The sequence below is a fragment of the Monodelphis domestica genome, chromosome 8 (genome assembly GCF_027887165.1).
Source record: "Monodelphis domestica isolate mMonDom1 chromosome 8, mMonDom1.pri, whole genome shotgun sequence".
Taxonomy (NCBI): domain Eukaryota; kingdom Metazoa; phylum Chordata; class Mammalia; order Didelphimorphia; family Didelphidae; genus Monodelphis; species Monodelphis domestica.
In genome coordinates, this window is record NC_077234.1 from 247,974,367 (window position 1) to 247,984,268 (window position 9,902).

A 9,902-nucleotide genomic window follows, 5' to 3' on the forward strand; every position below is an offset into this window, starting at 1 on the left:
CTGAATTTAAACCTAGATCTCCCTGCTTCCCAACTCAACCTCTCTCTATGGCAACATCTGGCTGAATAACAGAGAGAGAGATTGAAGTAGGAGATATTTTGGGTGAATAGGTGTAGTTACACTGGAGAGTTATCACATGGATGGAGGGACACCATAGACTTTACCACATTCTGATGAATTAATAATATATCTCTTGAGTTCATGTCATCATTCCCTTTGTGTTCATGTTATGGCCTCCCCAGATGTCATGGTTTTCATTTAGAAGACTACTGCTCCAGAATTCTTAGATTATGGTATTCCAAATGAAAAGTATTTAATGAAGGAAACTTTTCTGGACCTTGATGTTTTCTCCATGCTTAAATTTTCTTAATTTACTAAAGTTAAAACACTGTATCACCCAATCAAATACACATCCTTTAGATAAAGATTATTTATTTTTGTTGTTGTTGTTGTTATTTCTGTGTCCCTATTATCTGACATAGTCCCTTGCACCTGGTGCTGCTTAAAAGTTTGTTTTTTTAATTTTAATGGCTGAATTGAACAAAGCTGCTGAGTAGTATATAGAATTTTGTACTTTTTCATTCCTGGTTTAAAGTTGAACCATATTTTCCAGTATGCTTTTCACTGTCTATCCACCTTGGGCATCTGCTTTCTTTCCCTACCTAGTCCCTCTTATTTTTAGAAATATAATCAAAACAAATAACGTCATTGCTTACTAACCCTTCAGTAGACTATTCTATGGCAACATTCACCTTTTGTCTCTTGGTTTCATTTATTGTGACAATAAAAGTGTCAATGTGGTTCATTTCTATTTATCCATCAATTCATTTCACATTCATTGGGACAGCTAGATGGTGAAATGAATAAATCTCTGGCTGTGTGGTCAGAAAGACCCAGGTTCAAATCCTTCATTTTATAGATTAAGAAACCGAGGCTAAGAGACATTAAATTGCTTGCTCAGGGTTATACAGTCAATTATCCACAAAAAATTTGAACTTTTCAGCTTAAAATCTATCATCCTGTGGTCATTAGACAAGTGTTGACAGTTAGGTAATGTTTACAAGTGATCTAAACATGTTATAATTCTTAGCACCTCTTCCAATTTTTCTGCCATTCATCCAGAAGTTGAATCCTAATTCTTACAGTTATCATATTATCTTGAGCAAGTCACTGTGTGGGTGTATATATATATATGACATACTGAAGGAAACTATATTTTAATACTTTATTCATCAAAAGACCACTACATATAACATTCATCAAAAATAATGCTTATCTTTAAAGGAAATCTTTATATAAAGGATATCTTTGATATAAAAGCTAAAATTTAAATAATAACAATATTAAAAATATTGACAGTATGTCATATCCTTACTATCGTCCATCCTCAGGTCCTGAAGAAATACGTCTTGTCACTAATATTCAACTCGCTTTCCATCACTTCTTTTTATCCTATAAGGTACAGTGTTAGAGACTGGGGTTTCATTAATAAAGATTAATCTCAGGTGACAAAACATTCTTTACCAATGCAGGTCAGCATTTTCTTTTAGGGAATTGTCTAGAGCACTCAAAAGAAAAGTGACTTGCCCAAAGTCATACAGTTAGTGTGAACTTGGGGTAGGCTTTGAACTCTTCTTCTTGGCTCCAAAACCAATTTTCTGTCCATCATGTCACACTACTTTTCTAATAAATTCTGTGTTAATACTAATTTTGAAAAGGAACTGAACACAGACACTGGAAATGTCTAATTAAATCTCTAAGGTGAAAATTTGACATTTAAAGAATTATGATATCTCATTTATAACTTCAAAGAAAGATTTGGTGATATTTCTAGTGCTTCTGGCAAATCCTTCTAAATAAGTAAGTGTGGATGAATTCTTAAAAAATTATTTTGGTCGACTTTTTAATTTTTATTCTGACCATAACATTCATAATGGAAAGAAAAGTTCATGCAATATTATATAGAAATATTTCATTTCATTTCAAGGGAAGAAAAAGAGCACATTATATTATATAACGATATTTCATATTCGAGGCATTTATTGGCTCACACTTCAATCTTGTCTTCATAGTCCTTATCCTTTGAATATCTCCCCCTTATATTTTCCAGAGTTAATCATTTCCAAAATCTGTTTTCTGATTAAATCATTACAAATGAAGAAAATATGCACAATCCTATGATGCAACCTCTCTCTTCCAGTTTCTTGTAATTCCTCATGTCAACATCCAGTCAACAAATTATTTTTCATTTCATACTTTAAAAATTGCAAAGAAACAAATGGCTATGAAGCACATTTTCCAGTGTCTGAGGCTGGTTTCCCTTAAGCTACATGTTCTTATAATCAGGCTTTCTGAGAATTGCACTAGCCTCATGTGGACAAAAGAACATAGTCTCTAGCATTCTTGACTCATCTCATGTTATGTAATTCATGTTGCCTCTTGTGTAAGCCCTTCTAAACAGCTTATCATTAAAAACTAGTGTATTTGGAAACCATGCACAACACTAGAGACTCTCTGAAAGAGGAAGGACAAAAGAAATGACTCAATAGGACACTGGAGAATCTTAGAGACGCTTTCCTATCCTCTTTCCTAGGAAAAGATCAATGATCCTGTGCTGCTACTTGTGTCTTTCACACAAAATCCATCTGAGGTGCCACTTCAGCATTCCTACTTTTCTCTGCATTGAATTATTAAAAATCATTAACACACAAAACAGGTAAATCTTTCAACAGGAGAGTGGCAATAATAGGCAATGAACATGACAAGTGGCATTTAATATTTTATACCAAAACATAGTTATTGTAAAGGTTGCATTATTTGTGAAATAAGATCCTAATTATATTGGAAATATAAATCAGGAACAAAAGCCTAGACCAGTGCAATGAGGACAGTAAATTTGCCAGTTGTTTAGAGTGTTTTATTTAATGCTCACATATTTGTTAAATTCTTTTTGATAAATTATGTATGTGGTTGGCTCCCTCCTTTTTAAAAAGCAGACTGTGCAATTGATTTTTTAGTGCCAAGTCGGCAGGTTTTCACATGAGTCTGTCTGTCTCTGTAGCAAAGTTAAATGCATCTTCACAGTAGAAGATGTTTATTATATGAACTAAGAAACAAATTCCTGAGCTGCGTTTTTTTCCAGGGGAAAGAAAAAGAATTAAGAATATATGTTAAAATGTATTGAAGGTCATAGCATGGAAACTGGACTTTTCCATTCTCTGCAGGGCTTCAGAAAATGCGTCAACCTCAATGATTTGTCCAATGCATTTAAATATCCCATGAAGGATAGCCTATATTTACCTATGGTATTAATGAGCAATAGTCACTCAAACCTTTCATCTTCCTGGCCTTCTAATGGGCATTTTTCTGTGTTGGCAGAGATTATTACTGCCATTTAGACCTTCTGAGAACAAGTCAATACTTTCTCAAAAAATGACTTAAATATGTGCTGTGATAATTAGGGGGAAATAGACTAGTTGAATGGGTGATCTCATTTCCTCACAGTGTCAATATAGCTAATTCTCAGTGGTTTATTTGGATAGTACTAGTTACTTCTGCCATTGCAGAAAAAGCCACCAAAGGTCTCCTCTTTGCTTACTCAGGTATTGAACAGAATATTTTATGTCACAGTTTCCTACCTAGTAGTATCATTAGATTTACTTTCAGAAATAGAAGGAAAAATATTTACAATAAAAGAGAATCACTTTGTTTTACATAGTCTGGACTATGTTTATGCATTTGGATAAGAGTGCATGCAGTGATGTGGCTGGTGGAAGAATAGAATTGTATTCTAGCTTCATTTTTGAATAGATAAAATTGAACTTTTGCTCTGGGTTGTTATGCTGAGCTTCTAAATTTTCCATAATCAATCTATCAAGTAACACGTGTGAAGCACCTTCTTATTTCCAGATGCTTTGCTAAATCCTGGGGATATAAGGAAAAGTGGGGGGCGGTCCCTGCAGGCTAATGGGAGAGACATTATGCAAGCAATATTCAAGAAAAATAGGTGATAATCCCAGAGATAAACTTCAAGCAAGTTCAGAAAAGTTCTTTTGGCTGAGATTTGAAGGCAGACAGGGAAGGAAAGAGGTAGAGGGTGCTGACATACAAGGCAATCAGTGAAAAAGCTCAGGAGCTCGAAGATAGAAAGTCATATAAAAAGAAGTGCAAAGAGATCAGTGTCACTGGACTATAGAGTAGAAGGAAAAAGAAGACTGAAAAGATAGGAAAAGGAACCGCATTAATATAGGATAAAACAGAATATGCAATATTACTTAGCTGTTTAGTGTTTTCTAAAGGTAATATTTTTCTACTGTTTACCTCTCCCAATTTCAGAGTATTGTATGTCTATGTAATAGGATACACTTCAGGCAATATCACAATATTATACTGACATAGTGAAGTGATCTTTTGTTATTTAATTAACTTTTGAAATTTACAGCTTGAAAATTTCTTTTCAAGTTTCTCTGATCTATATCTCTTACTCTGGGTCAGTGGGGAGGGAACAAAAGTGCAGACATTTACCTGAAACTGAAAGTACTTGTATTCCTCTGGCACTATAGAAACAATTGAATTAAACACTCAGCTATCAATAATATTTATTAATACTATTAAACTATATTTAAAAGTAGGAAATTACCAGTTGGAACACTTGCTCCCATTCACCCATGGATTTACTCTCTTAAGTGAAGAGCCAGTACCCAAACCCCTTCTTACCCTTCCCTGACCCCCTAGAGACCCTGTGGTCAAGTTAATGAAGAACCAGTTACCTGGAATATGCTAAGAACTGATAAGGACCCTAGCCCCAGGAATTCCTGTGCACTCCCTACCCCAAAAGTGTATAAAAATCCTGCAAGCCCTAGACTCAGGGCCAGCCATTTTTAGTGCTGCAATTTGTATAATAAACTCCCTTCTGTGTGTTACATTGTTGGTCTGGTTTCATACTTGGGATCATAACTGGGCACTTCATAAATTACTTTGAAGTCTTCCTCACTCTGCTCTTTATTTCTTCTTGGTTCACCCATGGCAGGTTCCTCAGCAGGTGCCTCAAAGCTATGCTGACTTGTCCCAAATGCTGAAGTTTCTCACTTTGGCTTTGATTTGGGAAGTGGAGTATATAGTCATAATATCCAAACCTTCAGGTAATTCAGGGACAGTTTTGCAGGAACAGCTGGTTTCCCACCTTTGACTGAAAGATTAAATTACAGACTTGTTGCTAACTAATTCAATTCAGCATAGCAGTTGATTGTTTGAAATGAGCTACTTCAGTTATACTTTGTAAACTTAGTTCTAATCAGTGCAATAAAGAAAAAAGGAATGAAAATTTTATTGGTTAATAATTGAGCTTGAACTTAAAAAAAAACTATTGTTTAGATACAAACACACATATTTATATAGGTATAATTTTATATAATATCCAGTTTTGTCTTCTTATTAATTTCCTCATTATTCATATTCATTTCCAAACTGCCTTTTTAAAAAAAAGACCTTTTCTTAAATTAATCCACAAAGAATCCCACTGCATTATCTGTCCAAAAGAGATCTCTAACTTTGATCATTTTACATTTGTGACTAAAGGAATGGCCAAAAGCAAGAGAAACTTTAAGTTTGAAGGGATGCCTCAGGGGTAGGCAAATGGAACCTTCAGGACCTGTGGAGGATGGGAGAGTTCCATAATGATTCAAAAAAAAATCTGTTGGAGCCAAAAAGATTGCTTCTTCTTATCTGGGACTCTGAGGAAGCTGGATAGGAGAAATACTTATCTCAAACCCCTTTGCCTGCACTGAACTGAATGAAGGTCCAACTGAAGACAACCCTTGGAAGAGAGACTATATTTTCCCCTTCGGGGAATTCAGAGCCATATTCCTTGAAGAGATTTTCCTTGGTCAAGCCTTCAAAAATTGTAGTTAGGAAAGAAATAGTAGGGATCTCCCTCATTCCCTCTACCCTTTCCCTTCCCTTAAAAATAAATTAGATACTTTGAATTATAACAGAATTGATTCAGAGTCTATGTAACAGGAGGGGAATTTCAATTCACCAAAAGAAGGAAGCTGTGGGGAATAGACTTACCCTCTGGTCTGACTGACTGACTCCATTAAAGCTGCTCAGCTTAGTAGAGGAAGAGGAAGTGTCACACAGAACTCAGTCCTCAAAACAGCTGCTCTCTGGTCCCTTCACCTTTTTAGTTCCCCTCGCTATTACACTTTCCAACATTCATCATTTTTGTTTGTGGTCTTTTAGCCAGATTTTAATATCTAATCAAAAATAATTTTAATTTAGCTCAAGTACATTTCATATCAATACAAAATTTACTAACGCCTAATTAAAAAATTAATTGGACTCAATTGAGTCTATCCCACTAATTTTGTAATTCTAATTTTAAAGGATTAAGTTAATTTTTACATGATATATTCCCATTTAAAGCTATTATATGAAATAAATATTACTGGTGTATAAATGTTTACTGATTTCATTTCTGTGCAAAGAGGAAAGCTTAAGGTACAGGTAAATTCAGAGAAGAGAATGGAAAAGAACTTGCACCTGGGAGATAACAAAGTAGTTACAGTGGCCTCTTTTACCCAAACGATTTTTCTAATGACCTCTATCCCTAACTCCTCCCCTATTAAATCATATTAAGTGATAATATCATATATGCATTCCTTATAACCAGAATATTTATAAAAACAATGTTTTTACTGACAAAGAACTCAAAATCAGGGTGATGTCAATCAATTGATGAATGCCTGAACAATTATAAAATATAAATTTATTTGTCTTTCTGTAAGAAAATTGTTGGCACCAAGAAAACCTGGGAGGAGTTGTATGAAATTATGCAGAATCAAGTGAGCTGAGCCCAGAGAACTAATTAAACATATTAACATCATAAAGAAAAAAAACTGTGAAAGACCAAAGAATTGTGATCAGTGCAACAACAATGATTCCAGAAGACTAATTATAAATGCTACTTCCCAGTTTTTAGCAGAAAGGTTATCTATAAGTGAAGAATTAGACATACATTTTCAGACAGGTAGTTTTTTACAAGTTTTGTTAAAAACTTTTTCTTTCTTTTGATTCTGTTTTGGTGGATTATTCTTAACAGTATGGATTAAGAGGATGCATAATGGCCCTGAATAAAGAAGGGAAAAGTGAGTATCAATGAAACATCTAAAAGGAAAAAAGAAGAAAGTTCAATAATATTAAAAGGGTATTATGGGAACTACTACTTTAAATTTAATAATTTCCTTAAAAACCAGCTCTATATTCATTTTCCCCCTCGATTCTTTGTATGAGGAAATATTTATTTTTGTTTCTTGAACTCCTTAATAAAGAAAAAAATTAAACAATAAAAATTTCTTTTGTAATATACTTTGAAAGAATCATAAAAGTGAAAAACATGAGCTCTTTGTAAAGATTTTTATGGTAGCATTATTTATAATTGTAAAACATTGAAAGTCATCTTAATGTGTAATAATAGGGAAATGTTAAGTAAATGGTGTTAGAGTAGAGGAATAAAATATTTGAATACTACTAAAATCAATAATTTGAATGAATATGAAGAAATCTAAGAAGCCATTTATAAAATAATACAAAGTTTAAAATATGAGAATTTGAAGAAAAGAATACCTTTTAACAATGATTGTATATAAACAAAAAGTGAAACAGAATAGAGTAAATTGTTGGAAACTTTAAGAGAGTGACTGAAAATTGTGCATGATATCAAATGCATTAAAACAATTCCTTTCAATAATTAAGTAGTTTTTTAAATTGTCCTGATGTTTACTATTATACGTATACTATTTAATATTATTTATTTTAAATAAATTTCAGAATAGAAACATTATAATGTGGTGATGACTGGGAATTTAAAAACTATTAGTTAAAATTATAAATATTTCAAAAACAAACAAATGCTTGGGTGTGATATATTATGATAAATTACACAGATTTTATCATCACCCTCTAGTGGTTCAAATGGGTAATGGACATACAGATATTGAAATAAATCAATGTCAAGTTAAGTAGAAAATTAAGAATAATATATATGTTAGGTATATTCTCATTTTGTGGAGCAAAAAAGGAAAAGTAACAAATCTCTCAACATTGTTTTCAGCCTCGTATGAACTGATTTATTATTAATACTATAATCAAACCTTAGAGATCTTCTAGTAGATTTCCTCGTTTTATAGAAGAAGAAATTTGTGCTCACAGAGGTCAAATATCAAGTTCAAATAGTAAGATAGTGGTAGATGCAGGATTGGGATTTGAAACTGGGTTTCTCCATGTTTAGTCAAAAGCTTTTCCCCTCTCCCTACAGAAATGATTATTGTACTCTGTTAGAAAGGGAGCAGGTGTTTCATGCAGCAGATAAATAATAGATGGATAATATTTGCATTTATAGTCAGTTGAATTTGTCTCCACACCCCAACATCACAATCTTAAAAAGCTTAGATTACCATTTCCATTCTCTTTTCTCACCCTCAGCTATCACATTTCCTAATACAGGGCTGCCTTTTTCTTTGGTCTAGTGAAGATTTTTTAAAATTTTAAACTGATTTCATTTCCTAGATGCAAATGTTGGAGCAGGGTGCACTGAGTGTATATCTACTAGTGGCAGCACTGTCCTATTTAGTTATTATCCCTTGGGGAGGCTGAGTGATGGTAGCAGGAAGCTAAACACTTCATGGGAGGATTTGCCTTCGATTATGATTGTCTAGTGTAACAATATCTGGAAAGCGATGGGTTGGGTGGATAGATAGATAGAGGGCTTCTTTATCCATGCTTTTGCTTTCAGTGGATCCAGTTATTCTCAATAGACCTGCAAGTCCTGAAATCTACCTGCAGGAGCGGTCTGCCACTGGCATGGAATGCAAGCAGGCATTTGCTTATATTGGGTTTTAGCTATCTGCATTATGTCTTGGAACATATCCAGTGGGTACATGGAGCCCTGTGTAAATAGTAGATGATTAATTAAAACTTACTGCTTAATTAAGAAGGTGTAGGGTTTCAGATCTTGATTGGTGGTGGCTGTAATACCTTCAATCACTCTAAAACAGAAGCTAGGCATTCTGGAAATAAGAAAAATTCTGGCCTTTCATTTCAAGGTTTGGATGGTTTCATATAGCTCCATCCATTCTATTCTCCTTAATTTTTTCCTGTCTCTAGGTCTTCTTAAATATACATTACAACAATTTAGATTCTCTAGAGTGGGCAGAAACTTTTATTTCTTTTTGGTTTTGGTTTTCTGAATGATGAATGAATGACACCCCAAATGAATGACTGTCCAGGAACAGCCTGGGACTAGAAAGCTTGTTCAGTCCTTTCAATCATATCCTACTCTTGGTGACTCTATTTGGGGTCTCCTTGGCAGACATGTGAGAGTAGTTTGCCATTTCCTTCTCTAGGTCACTTTACAGATGAGGAACCGAGGCAAAGAGGGTTAAGTTGTTTGCCCAGCGTTACACAGCTTAGTAAGCTGCTTTTGGAGAAGGGAAGTTGACTTGAAACATTAAAAGAGAGAGAAATATAGAGACAGAGGAAGGAAGACAGAAAGATTCAACTTTTAACAGACCTTGATTTACTTTCTCCCATTTGCTTTTTACTTTGTCCTAACTCTTGAACATTTTGTTTTCCTGCCAGGAAGTTTTATTTAATCCCCAATTTTCAATTTCCAGGAAATATTTGTATCTATTTTTCTATTTATTTGGCATCTATGCAGAACTATGCAGAACTATGCTTTGAGTCAGGTAGACTTGATTTCAAATATGAGTTCACGACACTATCTTTGTCAGTCTGGATAAGTCTCTGGATCTGTCTCAGTTGCCTCATCTATAAAATGCACCTTGATATGTTGGGAGGTTAAAATGAAAGAATATTTGTAAAATGCTTTCGGAATATTAATGTAC